The 21,724-nt window shown below is 35.9% G+C and overlaps 1 pseudogene across 1 annotated transcript in view; it reads left to right on the plus strand.

The window, feature by feature from the left end:
* Positions 1–8,291: 8,291 nt before the first annotated feature.
* Positions 8,292–21,724, plus strand: part of LOC125397891 (large ribosomal subunit protein uL1 pseudogene) — a 37,405-nt pseudogene continuing 23,972 nt past the window's right edge. The window contains exon 1 of the transcript XR_014998265.2: positions 8,292–8,978. The product of XR_014998265.2 is annotated as a large ribosomal subunit protein uL1 pseudogene (transcript). The remainder of the gene's footprint in view (positions 8,979–21,724) is intronic.

The following is a 21,724-nucleotide window of genomic DNA, read 5'->3' on the forward strand; positions in this document are numbered from 1 at the left end:
GCAGATCCTGGGCACTGGACCCGTGCTACAAGGGGACTCCCATTCTTAGAATACCACTATAAACATGCAGACCTGAAGTTGGGAGTTACATGGTGAGGGAAGAGAAAGGTGGAAGGAAAAGTGTTATTTTCTGGAGGGGCAGGGCGCTTTGTACTTTTCCATTTCCTTGACTAGCTAAGAAAACGTTTGTAAAAGATTCTAGGGCCAGGCTTAAAGTCTCCTCCATCGAAATGAGTTAATCCTCAGAGTTAATCACCAGAACAAAAAGGATGGGAGGAAGATTCCAAGACACTAGAGCTACACTTCAGGGCTGGTAGACTTAAGGACCTTGACTCCCAGGTCTGACACTCTGGAGTGTTCATACTTCTGAAGTTGGAAGTTTCTTTTCTGTGTTCCAGGGTTGTGTAAGGCAAATCAGAGTCTGATGTACTGAACAAAATTGAATCTTATTTTTTCACATTTGTTAACACATACTTTTAAAAAACAGATATTAATATTTTTCAGATAATGGCAAGTATTTTTGGTCAAAAGCAAACTTACTTAGTTCAGATATTTTAGGTTAGTGATTCTCTGCCAGAAAGGTATAGCAGAAGCATTTGGTAGCTTTTGCCAGGTATACATACCCAGCAGCTTCCCATCTTTTTGAGTAAGAGTTGAGGAATCAGTGGGGCAAAATGAAATCCAGGTATGTGGGGTTAGAATAAACCAAATAGATAATCTCTTATCTCATCCCTCTAACTTTAATAATTATGGTTCCAAGTGAAGTCTCTGCTGCTCAACAGCAAAAACAAAATCCTAAGTAACTCAGAACTTCACCTAAAGTGGCAAAGTTATCCAACATTTATTTGAATAAATCAGTTTTTATTTTTGTTAGGAATTTTTGCTATGCTTCTTATCTTGCTAAAAAAACTGCACGCATAGCCTGGGAAATACTGGACTGATACTTGTTAAATGCTCTTGCATTTTTGAGCTATTGTACCTATGGATCTTAGTCTTTTATGTTTTAAAGAATATTTTCATGTTTATTCATAAAGTGTTGAGCAAAAGACTGGAGTGGTGCTGAAGTCTTATGTTTCTTCCATATTATTAGAAGTTGTTTGCTTAGTGTATACCAGGAAATTAATGATTTATCATTTTTAATTTAAAGTTACTACTCAAAAGTGGGCAGATTCCAAGACAACTTTGAGATCCTTCATTTTGAGAAAAATTTATGGGAGTGAAATTCTTTTTGTAAACAGTTACTGTTGTACAGTATCCTCTGGGGTGCCAACTCTGGTATTGATGTTTTAATTAAAGAGCATCCTGCCCCTTTTTTGTGGGCCACTTAAAAGAAGTGGGTGTCTTGGTGAGAAGTTCAGGAGATTGGTGGCTGTAGCTGAGTTTAGGATTGACTCAGCTCTGGGCAGCAGTGGTATATGAATGCCAAGTGCTAAGAATGTGTGGAATGTAGACTTGCCAGCACTGATAGAGTTTGCTTTGTTCCTCTGTGTGACTTGACCCATTGAGAAATTGTGGTTCCCTAGGAAGTTTTAATAGTTCAGAGTGTTTAGTTAATAAAGAGAATGACCACAACAATTTAGCTTGTTTTCACCTGCTGCCTCGAAGATTAACTTTCTTAACCATAATGGGATTGAACTACCCTTTGCTTTGAAAAGGAAATTTATGGAACTCATCACATTTGTTATTTTCCACAAACATGGAGATCTGTGTGGGGATTTTTGTATCATAAAATCCCAAGGCATTGGCAACTTGACTTAAAACCCAATCTCAGTGAAAGACACACCTACTTTTCTCTATCATTTTAATCTTTCACTAGACTTAGAAGGGCTTTGAATTACTTCAGGAAAAGTAGTGACTGATAGAGCTTAACCTTCCGTTTTCCTCATTTATTTTCATTAGAGAATGGGAGTGGAATTCAGAGCATTCAGATGTGGAGTTAATGTGCGTCACCGCTGCCAGCCCCTGCTGCCAGCAATAGGTTCTGTGTTTTTCCAGTGGGAAATTGTGATCCACAGACTGAAGCGTGTGGACCTGCACCTCCTTGCTCTTTTTTTGCTTTCTTTTCTCCTGATACTGCTAACTCTTTCAAACATCAGCTGACTGTACAAGGCCCCTATGGAAGCAGATTTCAGAAGAAGCAGCCCGTAAGTCTTTTGTGTGTTAAAACTTTCCTGGTTTTGATAGACTAAGCTCCTCTACTTCAGTGTTTAATGTTGAATGTGCACTTTATGCTGTGTAGATAATTAAACTTTTTCTTGGTTACGTTTGCGCAAAGAAGGATTTTGATGAACTTATGCACGTTGTAATCCTAGTAAGTCACCTTAACACTTACCTGTTTGTTTCTTATGGCCAACAGTAGTGGATGAAATCCATTTACATATGTTGCTTTAGTAAACTTGTTTGACATATGTTCCTGAATCATCTATCTGTTTGGAATTACAGTCATTTTCTAGGGCCTGTCTGTGTGAACAAGGCTTTACAGTTTTACAGAAATGTTGCCTGTATGTTTCAGAAATACCTACAAGGGACTTCTCTGGTCAGTGAGACAGAATGCTGAAGAAGGCATATCTCTGTTGACAGTGAGCGACTGTAAACATCCTCGACTGGAAGCTGTGAAGCCACAAATGGGCTTTCAGTCGGATGTTTGCAGCTGCCTACTGCCTCCAACTTCAAGGAGCAATTATCTTGTTGGCTGAAACCAATACTTTGTTTTTTCTTTGATTTATTTTTACAAAACTTGGATGGAAAAGATATAAATTAAGCAACTTCTAAACCACAGAAGTGTTCTTCCTGTGCTTAGAGTATGCAATATATGAACTTACAAAAAGTATCAGTATTCTTGAGATAATGTACGGTATTATGTAGTACTATTATTTTTTAAGTATACTAGGACTGTTTCAAAAAACCATTCTAAAGCATGGGCTCTTTGATTCACTATTTTTATATTAAACCTCAGAGTAGATATTTTTAGAGCCATTCATAAAAAAATTCTGTTAATATAGCTAAATTATTTGAAAAGAGAAAGTAAAATCCAAAGTAAAGAATTACTGCTTCATAGTACTTGAATTAAACCACTTGTCCCTTCTTGATTTAGTCTTTAAGTTAATAAAGTGTTTAAAAAATGTATTTGACTTTGTTTTGCTGGTCAAAAATACTGTATGATCTTGTTTGAGATTTTTATTTTAGTTTTACTGATAAAGTAGCCATCTGTATTTAAAATAGTCAGTGTATCAAATTCCATTCTATATGAAGACTTTCAGAACGGGAAGCCTATCATAGACCTCTGAAGGACAGAGAGGTTCCTAATTTGCCTTTTTTGTAAATTTATGTTCTTATAGCTTAATGTGACTGTTTAGTTAAATTGCGGGAATGAGAAACCATAAAAAGAGAAGTAGGCAGTATCTTTATCTTCTAAAACATAAGTTTTTTTGAATGATAGTGTTTTCATTATAAACTACAGCTTCTAGTCTCCCATTTAAAACACTGATCTTATTAAAGGAAGACATACTGAAGGATTGTGCTACATTTCGTAAGTGCTGGCTTTGTTGCTGTCTGGATGAAGAGATGGGTATATAGCAGTGAATTTCCCCCATACATAAAGCCATCACGTGAGAAAACTTAATTAGTCATACCAGACATTAGGAGTTAGTTGACTACCACAGGAACACAGGCTGCTGGCTAGAGAGCCCTGGGGTCTGAAACCGAGTGTAATATTGATTTAATAGGTAAACTGAAAACATTTAGTGTTAAATAACTCAGCTATTCCTAGGGAACCTAGTAGTCTTTCCCAGGGAAATGACTCTAGGTTTGAAGAAATTCTTTGACCTTCACTTTCTTTATATTCTCCCCTGTATTATTTCACACTCCTTTCCTTGCTTCATTGACTTCTAAATTTTCCACTTTCAACTTTTATTTGCTTATTTCTTTCAATAAATAATTACTTACTGAAATTTTTTTAACTTGTGAATTTTCTTAGATATTCCCTAAACCAGCATATATAAACCTCCATTAGCTATTTTGGTGAATTTTGAAATTAATACCTGTTATGTTTTGTGTTCCTCATTTCCACAGTAATAATCTAAAATGCTATTTTAGAATATCAACAATGTGCTATTTATAGTTGAAATAACATCTGGATTTTTTCCTTCATTTTATAAAAATAAACTTAAGTTTAAAACATAGCAGTATTACATTTATATTTATATTGTCAAAGTTACTGTGCACTTAAGTAAGATTAAGTGTCATTTTATATAAATTAACTTGTTCATTATTTTTACGTGTATTTCTTTAATAATAATCTCTTAAAATTTCACATCCATTCTGCTCAATAAAGTATCTTACATGAACCATAACATAAAACAGTGTTCCTTTTCCTCCTCCCGCTTCTTTCGTGCTGGACTTTGTGATTGCTAGGCAAGGGTTCTTAAACTGAGTGCATGCCCTGCCACACTGGAGTCTTCAAGTAGCCTGTAGCCGGTGGGTTACTGAGAGTAAAACAACGTCCTTGGTGCTAGAGAAATGAACTCAAGTTGGTTTAAGAGTGAACAGCATGCCTAAAAACCCTAAGTAGTATATATTTAGTTTTATTTGTAATTTTCCAAAACAGAAATTGTAACATCCTTTGAAAGGAGATTTCTAACCGGGGAATATAAGAGCTGAAGGTGACATTACTTAAAATTTTTTCCTGACCCTAGAACTCTGACTTGAACGTGCATTTTATAGGAATGTCTCCATAAATAGCATACATGTGTAACTCCTTTCCTCTCTGAGAGACAGCTGCAGGCTGTGAGAACTGTGATGACAAGAGAACTGAACCTGACAGGGTGCATGATTTCTTATCTGGGCCTCTAAGCCCCATCTGCCCGCATGGCTGTTAGAATGTGTTGTTTTCTTATGCTAAGCATTAGCTAAACGTCACCTATCAAGAAAAACCTCTTTCCTAATCTCTTTTCCTGTTACCAGGTTTTAATGATTTAATAATGCTAATTTAAAGTTGCCAGATATTTTTGTCTCTTGGGAAAGTAATAAGGTGTTAATTATTTCTTTTAACTTTTGATGTGTCTTAATAAAATCCTAAAGATGATTTCTAGTGATCTTAAGAGACTTGCTAGAGGAAATGAATTTTGTTTTCACATGGCCCTTTAAATAGTACAGAACAAGTACTAGAGATTCTAAATAGATGGGAAAGTAGACTTGCAGCGTGTATATTATATATGTATATATTATATACACACACATATAGCTTAGTGATGTATTATGTGTGTGTATGTGTGTGTGTGTGTGTGTGTGTGTGTGTGTGTGTGTGTATGAAACAGGTTGTATGCCTGGCTAAGCATATCTAGAACTGAGCCATTTGAGATTGAGGTTTTTATGATTGTTATTTTTCTTCATTTTTTATTACTCTTATTGGCAGAAATAAAGTAAATAAAAAAGCATATTTTGGTGGTGGTGGTGGTGCTTCTTTTGTTTACTTAACTCTACTAAATCTGGAGGCAACCAAATGTCTTATTGAGTAAAGGTGATTGCTTCCAAGCCTGATGACCTGAGTTGAGTTAAAAGCTTCACTGGGTGGAATGAAAGAACTGACTTCTACAGTTGTTTCCTCAGTTCCTAATGCAGACTATAGACTGCAAACACATAAACATTTATTTGTGGACTCACAAATCAATACATTTAAGAAAAAGAATTTTTTTAATATTTATTTATTTATTTTGTATACAATATTCTGTCTGTGTGTATGCCTGCAGGCCAGAAGAGGGCACCAGACCTCATTACAGACATTACAGATGGTTGTGAGCCACCATGTGGCTGCTGGGAATTGAACTCAGGACCTTTGGAAGAGCAGGCAATGCTCTTAACCTCTGAGCCATCTCTCCAGCCCCAAGAAAAAGAATTTTTAATCCACTGACAATTGCATCTTGCAAATGGTATTCAATGAATTGAATATTTTTAATAGATTTCCTTAGTGGTTTTTCATGACAAGTTATCCGTCACTAATATATACTTAAAGTCTGGCACTGTGAATGTGATGATCAAGTTAGTGTTGCCAAGTGATACTTAATCTGCCTTTCTGATTTATAGATTTAATTATTATATATAAGCTTAATGATGCAGTACTGTTAGAATGAAGGTTTTTTTGTTGCAAAATGCAAATTACAACAAAGTAGACTGGGGAGTCATTCAGCACAATTTCTGAATGTGAACTTATTGTCTCCATAGACTTTACAGCCTCCCATGATTAGCAAGATTAATGAGTAAAGTCCATAACGTTCCCTTTGATTTCTGGGTAATTTCAGAATTCATCTTGTTGGAAAACACAAAACAGTGTAATACTGTATCTTAAGTTGTTACATTCAGTGATTTCTTGCAAGGCTAACGACAATAGCTAAATTTTTGATTTTGTGTAGTTTTAGCCAAAGAGTGAAACTCTTGAAAAATACAAATGAGAAGTCTATAAGAAAAAGAAAATTCACATAAATAAGTTAAGAAATGCCACCAGTGAATATGTAAATAAATACCCAATGTCATAAAACAGTATCATTTGTAGTCATGATTTCCCCAGTTAGTAGGTATTTATTTACTGACAGGTTATGTGAGTTAATGTCATCAAAACATCCTGGTCCTGTTTGAATGAATATTTGCTCTTATTGTAACTGTACAGAAATGAGTAAGAGAATTTGTAGGATTTATAAATTCAAATGTTTGTTGTTGAGCATTCTGGTTTTGACATAGTGTAGAGCTTTCTAAATACATACCAAGGAAATCATCTTGCTAAATTGCTTACTTTTTAATTACTACCTTACATTAAAATTATTTGGAAATTAATAATTATGGACTGCCTACCTAGGAGATATAATTTTTATAAATATATTTTGGTTTTGATGGCTTTCTTGGTCATATCAGCTATGTAATTTTAATAAGTAAACCTGTATTTTACTTAAAATAGGTTCTAACAGTCTAAAAATGAACTAGAAATAGAAAACCTGCATGGATTGCTCATAGAATAATGTCTAGTTGTGTTTTGAAACAATCTTCCAAATTTCCACACTATATAGCTTTAGATTCTGGATTGATTTTATTGGTTTCTTACAACTCAGTCTAAATCTATGAATAATTTTTAAAAAATCATAGTGAGTTCTTAGGATTTTTTAAAATTTAAGGAGACTTTAAAAATGTAAATTGAGTTAATCAGAATGCAATCTACTAAAGCATAATTTATCTTTTTTATACAATAGAATCTGTTCACATTCTTGGTATACTTATTATTGAATGTTTTATTTGACTAGCTAATTAAAGCCACTTTAAAAATATCTTTTAGGTTATCCTCTGAGACTGTAGTAGAACTAGAACCAGAGAAGTTAGAGTTGTAAGAATGATTGTATGTTAGATGTAGATGTCCATTCAATAACAACACACGTAAATACTATACGGCCTCATTTTGAGAGCCCCAAGTCTGATCTGACTTGTACCCATCTTCTGCTATCCTCACCTCCTTAAGCCCCAACTACACTAGTCCACTGTGTCCTTCCTCTTGCCTCTGTTCCTTTCTCTGAACAGATGCTTGTTCTTATTCCAAACTCATTGCTACTCCCAAACACGTAATGTCCTTGCTACTTGCACACATGTATGCATATTCATACTTTGGTTTTGGTTCTAGATATCATTTCCTTGGTGAAGAATTTCTTTATTCCCCTTTTCATACTGTAGTCTCATTTATCCACAAGTTGCTGTCCACCGTGTGAAATGCAGAGGAAACAGTAAGTAAATGAACATTTGTGTCAATAAGAAAAATGAAAGTACTTAAGAATACAGTGAGTAAGAGTCCCAGAGGTAAGAAGCAGCCTGATCTTGATGGAAATAGTGGTCAGTTAAAGTATGCGAATTGACAGTAGATTAATATGTTTCTATGAATACTTTGAATTTTGAATTTAGTTTAATAAGACCTTAAACATAGAATTCAGTTCTACCAAAATGTGACTTTTAAAAAAGAAAGATTAATGATTATCAGTTTGCTTTAGTAAATGCCTCATGTGTAAGAAGGCTAGTGAGAATATACATAAAAAAATCTTTGCCCCCTGTGGTACTAATAGGTGGAGTGAAACAGTGTTAGGTGGACCAGTGGCCAACATTGCCTGATCGACCTGAGATCAATCAGTCCTCTCAGAAAAGGTCCGACAAAAATTCCATGCTAAGAAAAAGAAAAACAATAAACTATCACCACTAAGCAGGGCATTTTTTCCAACCCCAATATATTATGCAAATGAGCCAGGTTGGAATAATTTGTTTCACATTCCTTCACTTTGTAAATGGACTATTAAAGAACAAGAAAGCATTTTAGATAATGAAAGGGAAATAAAAATCAGGACCTTTCAACAACATATGATTTATACTTACGCAGAAGAGCATCGTTGAGGAATTCTGTACAGAAGAGATAAGGACAATGTCCATGTGTTCTTGAGCCTTCAGTGTTCATTTACCCGACCCACCATGGACACACTCCTCTAGTGGTTTGTTGGGGTTGGAGGCTGTGGAGAGGAAAGTAAGAGTAGGGGAGAAAGAAAGGCAAGGAAAGATGCTTACACTTTTACTTCTTCCGAGTGCCACTACTTGCCTCTAGGGGTTTTTCCTGTGATGACATAGAAGTGATTATGACAAAAGCATGTTGCCTACTACCCTGGAGTACGGTGGCATTAATAAAATTGTAGAGGCCATGTGCCAAGCACTGTTCTGAGTGCTTTGTTGTATCTGTCACAGCTGAATTAGCACAGTAGCATTTTGAGATCCAGACAGGTTGAGTTACTCAAAGCTTCTCAGTAAGTGTCAGAGAATCTAAAGTAAGACTGTAAGTTACTGAGGCTCACATGATAAAGACCAACCAGTCTGAGCTGAAAGGGCTGGGAAGGCATATGAAGCATACTCTCCCCGGGTTGAAGAAATGAAATACAAGGAAGGTGTGGAGAGAAATGTTGGCATGAAAGGTGGGTGCTTACCTGCAGAGAGTGCCTAAATTGGCACTACAGATAACAGGTAAGAAGGTGTCTGGAAGCCGTATGGTGAAGAAATAAGCTAGAATATTTGTAAAGTTTGAAAATGTGCAAAAATAGCTCTCAACTTAATGGCAAGCTACACTTTTAAAGAGTGTTGAATTATAGGATAAACTTATTATGCAGACTAGTTTTGTGTCCCTTCAAAGCTCCAAACAAGGGACAGCACTCTTACTGCATCTGTAAATAGGCTGCTGTCTGTTCTTTTTGTGGTTGTAAAGAATCATTCATGCCAGCACAGTTAATGAGTTTCAGCAGCTGTTGAATGAAATTATATATTCTGTTCAGTAAGGCCCTTCTCATGCTGCCATTATCTCCTGCCTGCCTTGGTGTCTTTAGCACTAGGCTACTTCTAAGTCTCACTGGCCAGATTGACTGGGTCAGACAGGACCTGTAGAAAGAGGGGCCCTTTGGACAATGATAGTGCGTATCATTTTTCTATTCCGTAACTCCGCTCTTCACCAAGTTCTCTAAAAAATTCTAGGGGGAACTCATTCGGTTTTCTAAAACATTTTTTTAAACAAAGTATGGTCTATAAAATTGTACATGAACTTTGAGTTTTCAGGTTCAAAACTTGACCTTCATAGACTTTTGAGTGAAGGATGTGAATGAGACTTGATTTTCTCCTCTGTTTCTCTATTGCACCCCTATTTTGTAGTTTCTTGGGTGGGCCATGTAGCCTTCCCATTTCTTATTACATGGATTTAAACTTCTCTTTTCAGTACTATGAATTGAAATTAGGACCTTGTACACAGTATACAAGTATTGTATATTGCAACTCTATCCCCAGCCCTGAATTGAAACTTTAACCTTTAGTCTTCCTTAAATATTTCTTTGAGATGACAACGTTCCTCTAATTCTTAGAAAGGTAAGCCTGGTATTACCATGAAGTAGCTTCTCATTTTGCTTACCTGTCCTTTGCTAGGTTCTGTGGGATTTGCCTCCTTGATCTAACTGATGGCTGTAGCTAGTGCTTTGTGCTAGAAACAAAAGAGAAAAACCTCTGTTGACTGAGGTTTTCTGTCCTGCCCGGTTCCCGCAATCATTAAGTCCCAAAGAAATCACACAGAGGTCTACATTAGTTATAAACTGATTGGTCAGTTAGTTGAGGCTTCTTATTAACTCTTATAACTTAAAATTAGCTCATTATTCTTGTCTATGCTAGCCACGTGGCTCGGTACCTTATTCAGCAAGGCAGTCATATCTTGCCTGGCTGGACCAGGACTGCGGAACAGGAATTCCTTCTTCCCAGAATTCTCCTGTTTTCATTGACCTGCCTCTACTTCCAGTCTGGTTGTCTGACCTATACTTCCTGCCTGGCTACTGGCCAATCAGTGCTTATTTAAAATATAATTGACAGAATACAGACAATTGTCCCACACCAGGATTCCATGTTGACATAACCAGCAGAAGCTCTGTCCAAGCACAGGAATTAACAAGTTTGGGCTTCTTCATGTGTTATATGCTCCTCTGCAATGAAAACATGTAGCTCTTTTCCTCTTGCACCGAAAAAAATACTTTAAGGTTTTTATTTCTGCATACATTTCCATAAGAAAAATATTTGGTAAACATATTTGACTGCCCATTGTATAAAAAGTGTTTTTTCTAAACCCTAGTAAAGTATTAATTTTACCAATTAAGTTATATTTCAGAGTTAAACATAAAATCAGAAGATGAGTACAGGAAGCAAAGGTATTTTATAAACAGATGTACATACAATTACACTTTTTTAGTTTTTGATTTTCTATTTGTATCCCTGATTCCATATGACTTTTCCATAAATGGCCAGTGGTTTATTATTTAAACATTTTAACTGTTTACAAAATTAAGTGTGAGTAACTAGTGCTATCTGATTAGTCAGTCACTGTATTAACTTCCTCCTTACTGTGATTAAATACCAGTCAGGAACCAAATTGAAGGTCCTGTTTTGGGCCACAGTTTGAGAACATAGTCTATCATTATGTTGTCAGGATTATGAAGTAGCTGGTCACATTATACCTACAGCTAGAAAGTAGAGACATGAATCCTAGATCTTACCTTAGCTTACTTTTTCCTTTTCACTCAGTCCAGGACCCCAGCCCGTGGTATAGTGCCAAATACATTTAGAGTGGGTCTTCTCATTTTCTTAACCAAATCTAGTCGGGGGAAATCCCTTAAAGAAGTACATAGAGGTTTCTGTGGTTATTTTAAATTTTACCAACTTGACAACCAGAATTAACCATCACAGATCATACATCTCCCTCAAAACTATGGAAACAGGAATACTTTTGCAATCTTTTTCCTTTTACATTCCTTCTGATGGGGAATTAATTTCAATGTGTGATGAGAAAAATATTTATAAAGAGGGAAGCACCCTAGTCAGAAAAGATATTGTGCAAGCTTTCCGTGGCTTTGTCTCTGAGGATATTGTAAGGATGTGTTCAAATTAGAGTGTGGAGGCTGTACATACAGGTCACTTGAAAATACTGCTTAACATGTTTGCAGGTACTCTGTTGCCATCTCAGTCAAATTCATTTCTGAATTAATAATATAATTATTCTGAATTAATTATATATATATATATTAAAAGTAGTACTTGGAGTCCGACTTTGTGTGCACCTGTGCAGATAGATGCTCATCTAAAATTAGTAAATGTCTGTGTCTAGAGTGTACAAGGCCCTGGGTTTTATTCCCAGATATTGCAATAAATATCACAGAGACTCTGCTTGTAGGTCTAACTGCTGTACCTGAGTCACTTCTGTGAGACAATCACATCATCAGTCTACTTTTCCATGACTAAACTGGTGACTTCATTTCAGTGCTTCCTTTAGGTGGCTATTTGGGAGACTCCCTTCCAATAGAGGAAGTGGGTTGATGAAGGCCAGTGTTTTCATTCCAGATCCTTCACATCTCTGGAAAGCTGCATCCTTTGTAGAAAATAGAGCTGTATGTATGCCAGAGTGTAACCCTGACATTCATCAGGGAGGGGGAGGAGGTCACATAATGCCTTGTCTTTCAGCAGTAATCCTCCCATTTGGCAAGAATTAGACAGGAAGTATTTAACAATGGGATTTTATAAAACTCAATGTAGTAATGAGTGTTTTTATATTTGAATGGATCTAAGGAAGTTTTCTTCCCCCAGTAAAGGGAGGGCCCTTAAGAGTGAGGATGTCTGTGGACTTGGGAGCATTTGCCTCCTTTATTCGACTTTGTATAATATTTTTTTCCATTTTGTCATGCGCATGAATGGGAATTGGTAGAAAAAAAGAGCTGTATGTATTCTCTTCGTAATGATCTCAAATATTTTGCTTAAGGAGATTTAATGAGGAAGTAACTGTCTCTTAGGAAGGTGATTTTATTGAACAACCACAGGTCTTATAATGTCTTCAGCTAGGCCAAAAACAATGGAGTTATTTCTTTCACAGGTGTGCTGTAAGACCTGGTAGTTTAAAAAACTTTGTACACAAATGGCTTTATATTAAAATTTAAAATTATACGAACTATAGGCAAAGGTAACTCCTGGTAACGTCTCCTGCTTGTCCAAGTCACATAAGTTCTACAAGGCAGCTGTGGACACAAGTTTCTTCGGGTTAGTACTAGAGAGTTGGTTAGTATTACAAAGGATATCTGCCAAGGAACATGGTGGTGAGTCCTTTCCCTCCAAGACCTAAGTAGTGACACAAGGTTTGGTACACAAGAATAATGCAGGTCTTCATTAGCCAGTAATTCTTGTCAGTAACCGGAAATGAGGGAGGTCACAGCTAAAGGGGATGAAGAGAATGAAGAGGCATAGATTCAGAAAGGCATAGAGACCATAACTCACTATGAAAGATGTTTTGCTTCACTGAGGGCCAGCTAAAGGGTCAAAAATTTGGGGTGGCATATATTAATTTTGAGGCTTTTTTTCTAGTATTCAGATAAAATCCAAAAAAGAAGAACGTTGTATATTGGGAACCCCACTTAACGTAAGATCTCACTGTAGGAGTCCACATTTGTTAAGTATAATAGAATATTGGGTTTTATGAGATAATCTGCCGTATCTGTGATTCTGTCTTATCTCTACAGAGTCTGCTTGCACCATGTTAAAGTCCTCAAGTCTACAAAAGATCTAGAATACCTTTTATATCTGACCATTATCTGTATTTCTTTCTTTTCCCTGATGTTATAGATTGGCCTGTACGTTTTGATTCATGGTGGAGGGTGCTTTTAAGAAGGGATTAATCCCCATAATTTCATTTTCTGGAAAAGTGAATTATATCCCATTTAAACTAAAACAGCTAAGCCAATAAGATAATTTCTGAAGTATGTTTGCATTCTTTGATTTCTCTAAAGAAAAAAGTAGACCCCTTCTCAGGAGCATTTTGGTAGATGTAGGCTGTGATTATAGACAGCACTTGTGCTGTGCCTGTTGAATACATTGAGGTCTCTGATGTTTGGGCTTGGAACTGTAACTGCTAGTTTTCCTATGACGACGTAATTGTGCCTTTAAAACCTGGGGGCTGTGCCTGCTACTTCTCTATCCCCACAGCGCTAGAAAAGTGCCAGAAAAGGTTCCATAAATACTTGGTATTTCTAAAGATAGCATGATTCTCCCTTAATTTTGCCTTTTTCAGTCAGTATTACTCAGGTTGGGCTTAATAGCAATAAAAACACCACCCTATTCTCACTTGAATTGCCCTGTTGCCTCAAGTCATCTTTTTCTGTCCTTCCATTACCAGAATTTGAATAGGTACTTAAAACTATCCTTAAAGCCTCCCAGGAGCTGTCATCACCTTTACTGCATTGGCAGTTTCTTGAACACACTGCCTACTAGTGACTTTAATTTGACTCACAATGCTAATCTTTAGTCCATGTCTTTCTAGACTCAAAGTCTTAAGCTTTTTTTTTTTAAGGTATTTGTTCATTTGAAGAAATCTTTATTCTCTAGTTTAGTTGGCAATCTTATAGAAGTTGCCATGTTACATAGGAGATATCCAGACTAAGTTCAGTCAGTGAGGACTGGAGTTCAACACTCTGCTTGGATGGTTTTTGTTAGTATTAGTTCCTGTCAGGCACATTTATGCAACACTTAGACTCTCCCTAACTGTTGAAATTTGAACTAAACTTCTCCACAAGAACATCTTGAGAGACTTGGTCAAATATGTGTTGTATAACACATTTTCTCTATCTACTAATCATATGCAAAAAGAGAAAATAAAAACCAAACACCCAAATTACATAAATTTCCTCTTACCTTCTCTCTTATACTTTAAAAATAAAACCATAATTGCTGCTCCAAGGCAGAGGATATTAGATGTGTGTTCACTCATAAATACTTGTCAATCTCTTCCTCTTAAGTACGACTCTGTGATAAGACTTGGTACCTCTGAACAAGTCAGGCACTCTGCCCTCTCCCCTTGCTCAGTACTGCCAGACATTGTAAGGTTGGCACTGCTGTGTGGAATAAATTTGCCGTATACAAATTTTGATTCTTTTACCAAGGGGAAAGAAGCAGTTGTTGAATAGGTGGACAGACCAGAGACGAGAAATTGTATATGCTAAAATGGAAGCCATTTGAGTTGCTGAGAGTCTAAAATTAAATGTCATGTCAAGGTCTGATAAATAACTTGGGTTGCTGGTAGAACTATGAAACATAGCCAAAGAAACTGGAATTTGAAGCAACTTACTTTCTAAAACATTTATTAGTAATATTAGTAGACTAGTAGTAATATCAGTAATTCAGGTGCATACTAGCAATAGCTTTCACATGCTCTAAAAGTGGCACTGCCGTATGGAGTAAATGTTCTTAAACTTAGAACTGCCATATATAAATTTTGATTCTTTAACCAAGGGGAAAAATTCTAGCAGAACAATGAGTCAATCTTTTACTACATTGCCCAAGTCTAATGCTCTTTAGAGAGTGTTCAGAGAATTGCTTATGCAATACCAATTTGCTCACTGTTGCCTCAAAGGGGTCGTATTAATCATCTTCTGAAAGTTCATTGTTTAGGTGCATACTATACCTGAGCTGACTTCTGAGTTAATCAGACCTGTTCACAGGTCTCAAAAGGTTTGTGGGTGGAAAACCACAAGGACTTGGGCTAGGACTTATATTTAACATATCTCAGTTCATTCTCCCTTATCTGGTACAGCTTATTTCTTTGTCGAAAACATTGTAACCCTTTTAAAAGACTGGAGAGAAGAATAGTCTTTGGGCCCTTGAAGGTTACTGCTTGAAGTAGCTGGGTTCTAGGTTCCCAGCTCTCCTGCCACCTTCTGTGGATCCTAGGCTCGAGTATTTTTGCTCAAATTTAGAAGGTCTATGTGTGACCAGGTTGCCCAAGGGAAAATAAATGTTTCCTTTTCTTAACACTGCTCTCTTTTAGCCTTCCTTTGTATTTCCTGATGGTCTGTTTGCTTCTGGACTCCTTTTGATCTCTTACTAATATATATGTATGTCACACACATGTATGAATATCACATAGAGATGCGGAAATGTCTAGATGCTGTTAGGCATATAAGTAAAAATTCCAGATAAACATTTGCTTCATTTATTTTCCTAGTCAGATAACACTTTAGTAAGAATGGCCTTACATGACCTCATCCATCTAAAGTGGACATTCCCAACTGATACCATAATGGGAAATTTACCATCACTGTAAAATTATATATTATTTTTGTAAATAATTGTTTTTGTCTTTTTGTAGGTATTATGGTGCCGGGAATTCAATTAGATCTCTTTTGCGTAGAACAGTGCTATATATATGTCCTTAAGTTTTGATTATACATTCATTGAGAAGCACTTTTTTGCATTTTGAAACTTGAGGTATATCTTAATGGAAGTTGGCCGTGATGTCTCTTTTTAAAGCTGAATATGTGCTAAAGTTTATTGCTTCCCAAAGTGACTCAAATAGTAAATGGAACCAAAATCCAAATTCAATCTCTGTACTTCTCTTTTTGTGTCTTAGCACAGCAAGAGAATAATAGCCATACTTACTAGTATGTCTTTACGGAGGATATAAAATGAGCATAAAGAACAATTCATCAAGGTTTTTCACAAGCAGCTCTTACTGAAGTGTGTCAGCCTTGTATCAGTAAAGAAAACTAGGATAACACACCAAGTGTGTTGGACCCCAGAGGAGTCTGGAAATCTCTTGTCAGTCAGGCAGTCTCCTTTCTCCAACCCTGTACTTCACTATCAACCAGCTAAAGAAATAACCAATTTGACTGTATTTTCCTTGCTTTAGCCCACTTTAAAGGTAATTGCACATTCCTAAAGATACAGTTAGTGTTGGTTTTTCTTTCCTTCTCTGTGGGAGGAGAGGTAGGGAGGGACTCACAGCTTGCTTATTTCTAAGTTTGCTTTTGCATTCTCTCAAGCGTCTGCCCAAAGACACTTTAGCACTGGGCTTAAGCAATTAGATTTTGAGATAGGCAGGGTTTTGTGTATGTATTTGATGTACTTGCATTTCTTCATGCTTTTCTTGAAAACTTCACTAAAGGAAACATACAGTTCTCACATGAATTTCAGTGATAGGATTACCATTTACTCCATCTTTTTTTTTAATGAAAAGGAAAAAGAATGAACTGGACTAGAAGTTTTGATTTTATGAAAATAAAAATCTTATTCCTTTGCCGCAGTGCCTTTCCTCGTTATTTTTCTTTCCAGGAGAAAAAGAGTTTCCAACTTTAATATAATGGAAAAGGTAAACTGGTAGCGCTAATGTTTGTGGATATGAGAAAGACTTAAAAATTAGTTCCCCACTGAGACAGTGCCCAAAGTATTTCACTGCTAGTTTGTTGTATAAGCCTAGCATGTTTTTCTTCACTTGGTTCTCCTCGGTTCTGTTTTTCATCAGAAGAAAACATTGTGTCATGTTAATATGCAATAGCCACAAAATCCTGCCCTGGGATCCTGCCCTTGGTGCTATGACAACGATCACTGTCAGATTTCCTAAAGTATAACACGCCCTCTGCTCTGTTTCCACCAAACATAGTAGGTTACCTGAGAAATGTGTGCATGGCTGCTGCTGTTTTAAAGCAGCTGGTTATTGGGCAACAGCAAATGCCTTTTCTTCATCTCCTGAAAAAGAATTTTCATTATAGACTCAGCTTCGTGAGTCTGTGAGATCTCAGTATTTCTTTGTCATAAAAAGTTATTGAAACATTGAGAATGTGTAACAAAAAGTCCACAAAGGAAAAATGCTTCACCATTCTACTATTCAAACATAAATGTTTGATGTTTTTACATATTCAATACTGGCCCATTTTTGTAACCATGCAATTGTGTTATATTGAAAGTAACAGTATATTTAAAAAGTATCAGAAATGGATATCATGTGGATGACTTAAGTAAATGTGTTATATTGACACAATACATTATGCCAAATTGCTTATGAAATTGCTTTTATTTTGACTAATATTCTCATGTAGATATTTGTTATTACCAGTTTGCTTTTATGAATAAATTATCTTAAAATATTCAAGTCAAAAATAGGAGGTATTGTTGTTACTGTTTCTTTGCTTAGCATAACAAATTTGTGAGCCATGCCGGCATCATATATAATTTATTAGCTCCAAAATACTAACTCAGAATGTTTATTGACCTCAGTTTTGATCACTACAGAAACCTAGTGATATCTGTGTTTTATTATTTGACTCCTATGGTAAGTCATATTATAGCTCTAGCAGCAGGCATTCTTGATTCCACAATTGCCTGTTGTAACATCGATTGGCATCAGTTTTTAAAGACAATTGAATGATCTCCTGAAAAGTACATGCGATGCCCACTCATGTAGAAGATTGTGCATCTAATGCAGTAAATAAGCTTTGATTGTTGCTCATTGTGACTTTAAAATTTAAAACCCAGTACAATACAGAGATAGTTGTTTTGTCACTCACAAGATGATAAGAACCAAACTGCTATTATGAAAAGTAAGCTGAATAGATGAAAGCATAAACAAAAGGAAATATAGCAGCCATGAATCAGAGGCCGAATAGTGTGTTCTTCATAGGAGGCATGTAGCTAAGTCTAGCTTTTGTGCAACTACATCTGTTCTTTTGGGTTAGACTTGCCCTAAGTGGTGGTGTTGATTTTTATTCTGTGGCTTTGCTGTTTATTTTTGTCTTCATTCTTTAACCCTTTCTTTCCTGCCCTTTATCATTATGTATTATTACTCTGAGTGGGGCACATGCCTACTACAGCATGTGTATAAAGGACATCTTCATAGAGTGGGTTTTCTACTTTAACCTTTACATGGTATCCCAGGATTAAATTCAGTTCATTAGGATTGGACAACAGATGCTTTATCTGCTGAGCCCTCTCACTAACTGCCTTTAAAAAAAAAATCTTAAATGATTTTTAGCATAGCATTTTATTTCTGTTGCCATTTTCATGCTATATTTCTTGGAAGTTTTATAATAGTCACTATAGAGACTTTAAAATCATTGTCAATTTAACACTGATAAAATAATTATATATACATAATTATTTGCATTTACATACAGGTGGCTTTATCTTGTCACTCCTTTGTGTGACTATTGTCGCTTATATTACATCTACATTAAAACCCACAATGCAGTGTTACAAACATTTCTGTAGGTAGTTATATGCTTTTAGGAATTTAAATGAATATGTCAAATGCTACTAAATGCCTGGGTAGTTTCGCCTCTTAAATAAATCCTGTAAATCTGTCTCCATCAAGCATCACCATATAGTAATTCCTCGGGTTTGCCTATGAAAAGGACAAACCTGAGCTTCCAAAGTCCTTAACCTCCAAAAAGATCTACTTAATACATTTGAAATTATTTATAGCATCCATCCCTTATTTACTGTGCAGTATTTTTAACCTGAGATTTGCATATTCTCTCCTGTTTGGATTAGGCAGCCACTGTGTGGCAGTGTCATCCACCAGTGCTGGAAGCTCTGCTTGAGCTCCTCTCTGCAATGTAGATGGAGCTCATTCCCTCCCAGTGGGGTGGAGAAGCAGAGGTGCTTTGGGTTGTAGCGACACCTGCTGGTATGTTTATTTTCTTCAGAAAGACCACTTTTTGAGAAGGATCACTTAATCTGTTAGAATATCATAAAAGGCCTCCCTTTCTGTCACTCCAGCTTTGCTGGAGGCAGCAACCAACATTTGGTTTTTACATTTGTCTTGAGAAAAAGATCTAACCTCTTCCTCCAGAGAGGATTAGAACAACAGAATGAAGACATGGTTGTGTGTTAAAGTTGAAAGTGCCTGTATACTACTATAGTATCACAAGAAATGCTTCTGAGGGTAGATTCTCTGAGAGAAGATGCTTGACACATCATGAGATGTCACCATGTTATTTTATCATTTTATAGCATCTGAGGTTACTCAAAGACAGGTTTAGCAGTTTCACTCCATTTCCAGTGATGCCAGAGTTTTCAAATGAATGCTAGACAATGAGAATCCATTTCACTAATGCCACTTTAAAGTGATCAAAAACAGTATTCTTACAAAATTCACAGAGCTTTATCTTACTCAAAAGTTCTTGAATTCACTAATCCCAGTTCACTAATTCAATTTTTAAACTTGTATAAAAGATGCAGAAATAGATTCTCTTTTTAAAAATTAATATTGACAAGGTTAAAATCATCTTTACCCAGTACCCCCTTCTTTCTCTGTAAGTGCACATGCACTTATTTTGTTCCTTGATTGTAGACTTGAAACACAAGCTACTTTGTACTAAAGCCCTCACTAGAGACAGAGTAATATCAGTATCTTAAGTCATGCTACTAACCATTTGATATTCTATCACAGTGACAATTGTTTCTAAAGTTGCACCACTAAACCTGTAGTTAATATACAAGATTTAACCAAATTATTGATAATACTGTGATTTTCCCCAAAATGTGTGTGTGTGTGTTTGTATGTGTAACTTGGATTTTACACACTTAAAACACCAATAGAGGATATTAAAATATATATGAATCAGTTACAACACATTCATTTGTTATTGTTTTCTTCTGAGCACTATAGCATAAATCAGACAGTTAAGCATAAAAGAGAAAAAACAGCAAGGAATCAAGAGCCCAAGGTTAAGGAAAATGTGATCAGATATATTGCAAGTCTTGGGTTTAAACAGGATGATTTCAGTTATAGCAAGAATCTAGACAGAAAATCATATCAAACTTATTCAGAGTAGATAACACATCTGACTAGGAGAAGGGAACTTTTTCTTTGAGATGAACATGAGAAGTTAATTAAACAGTAAACTTTTGTTTTTGAACAAAGGGTATTTTCATTAAACAGGAACTTTTGAGTAAGATAAAGCTCTGTGAATTTTGTAAGAATACTGTTTTTAATCACTTTACAGTGGCATACTGCTAATTATACACATATAGTACTGTAGTGAGGTGCTTTATACTGCAGTTAGCATCCAAGTAAGTGCAACCCAACTAGAATAAGTTGTGACAATTGAAGTTACTGTTAAATAGAATGGGTGCTATTAAGTTCTGTTGTGATTTCTTCATAGTTGTTTCCTGGAAATAGCCATGTAATTCATTGTCCTTAGAGATATTGTTACATTGTGAAAGTTTGGACTTGGGTTTACGAGGGGCTAATGATCCTATTCCCCCCACTTGTGTGTGTGTGTGTGTGTGTGTGTGTGTGTGTGTGTGTGTGTGTGTGTGTGTTGTTAAGAGGGCACATGTGTGCTAAGCCACACATGAGGAGGCCAGAGCATAACTTACTAGAGTTGGTTCTCTCCTTCCATGTTGGTCCAGGGGATTGCGCTCAGGTTTTCAGGTTTGGTAGTAATCAGTGTTACTCATTAAGCCATTCTAGCAGCCCAAGTGCTCTTTTTCTACATTGGCAAGATGGAAGTAAAAGGGAAGATGATAGGCAACTTAGACTAAGTGAGGTATATACAAAGAAAAGGAGCAGAAAGTGCAGTAGCTAGGAGATATTCCCATGGTATCTGATTCAAAGAACCTACTGTCCATCTAGATGGGAGGTTCTTTAGGAATTACTCATGACTAAGTCCTAATATACAAGATACATCAAACTTCAAAATGCTAACCATGTTTTTCTCTTGTGCATCATGTATACCTATTTTAAGGCTGCTATAGTTGAAGTGTAAGAATGAGAATTAGAAAGGGTGTATATGTGTGTGTGTGTGTGTGTGTGTGTGTGTGTGTATATATATATATATATATATATATATATATATATATATATATATATATATATAAAATTTAAGTGTGCTATATCCTACTGGGAATTAAATCCGATAATGACCAAAAACGAGGTTTTTTTTTTCTGTTTTGTGTGTATGTGTGTGTGTGTGTGTTTTTCTTCAGGGAAGACAGCATGCTACATTTGTATTTTTAAAAATCTCTTTCTAGTTGTGAGCACAGGGAATGAGTGAAAGGAATACAGAATCTTATGTACAGAATACAGAATCGATTTAATGTACACCAGAGTATCTTTTTATTTATAACTGAAAATGGCCAAGTTTTAGTTTCTAGGATTCTTTTATGAAGCATACAGACCAAATTCCTTTTTACTGTAACTGAAGTTGTGTTCAGAGCTGTGTTTAGTTGTTACTGAGTGACTGTTGGACTCAGAACTTTCTAAATTCTTAAATGATTATTCAGTATTAAGAACTGTTAAGGCCATTTCCTTTCATTCTCCATTTTTAAACTGTTTACATGGACTGATTCTATGAAGTTATTTTTCACCCTAACTTTTCTTCAC

Source organism: Myodes glareolus, chromosome 18 (genome assembly GCF_982192425.1).
Source record: "Myodes glareolus chromosome 18, mMyoGla1.1, whole genome shotgun sequence".
NCBI lineage: Eukaryota > Metazoa > Chordata > Mammalia > Rodentia > Cricetidae > Myodes > Myodes glareolus.